The sequence below is a fragment of the Nannospalax galili genome, unplaced genomic scaffold, assembly GCF_000622305.1.
Source record: "Nannospalax galili isolate Female #2095 unplaced genomic scaffold, S.galili_v1.0 scaffold207, whole genome shotgun sequence".
Lineage (NCBI taxonomy): Eukaryota > Metazoa > Chordata > Mammalia > Rodentia > Spalacidae > Nannospalax > Nannospalax galili.
This window is the reverse complement of record NW_008358517.1, coordinates 6131641-6131981: the sequence shown is the minus strand read 5'-3', so window position 1 is coordinate 6131981 and position 341 is coordinate 6131641.

The following is a 341-nucleotide window of genomic DNA, read 5'->3' as shown; positions in this document are numbered from 1 at the left end:
ATTTGCTATATGGTATTGTTTAATTCAGATGTCTCTCTGTTAACTCTCTGGAGACAGTGGGTATTGAAGTCCCCTGGTATTAATGAGTTGGGATTAATTTGGGTCTTAAAGTTCTGTAGTATTGTTTTTATGAAGTTGGGTGCACCAGAGTTTGGTGAATATATGTTCATGATTGGAATATGTCCTTGGTTTATTGTTCCTTTGATCAGAATGAAGTGGCCCTCTTTATCTCCTGATTAATTTTAGTTGTAAGTCTATTTTGTCAGATACTAGAATTGCAATGCCCGCTTTTTTCTTAGTACCATTTGCTTGGTATATTTTTTCCATCCTTTCACTTTGAG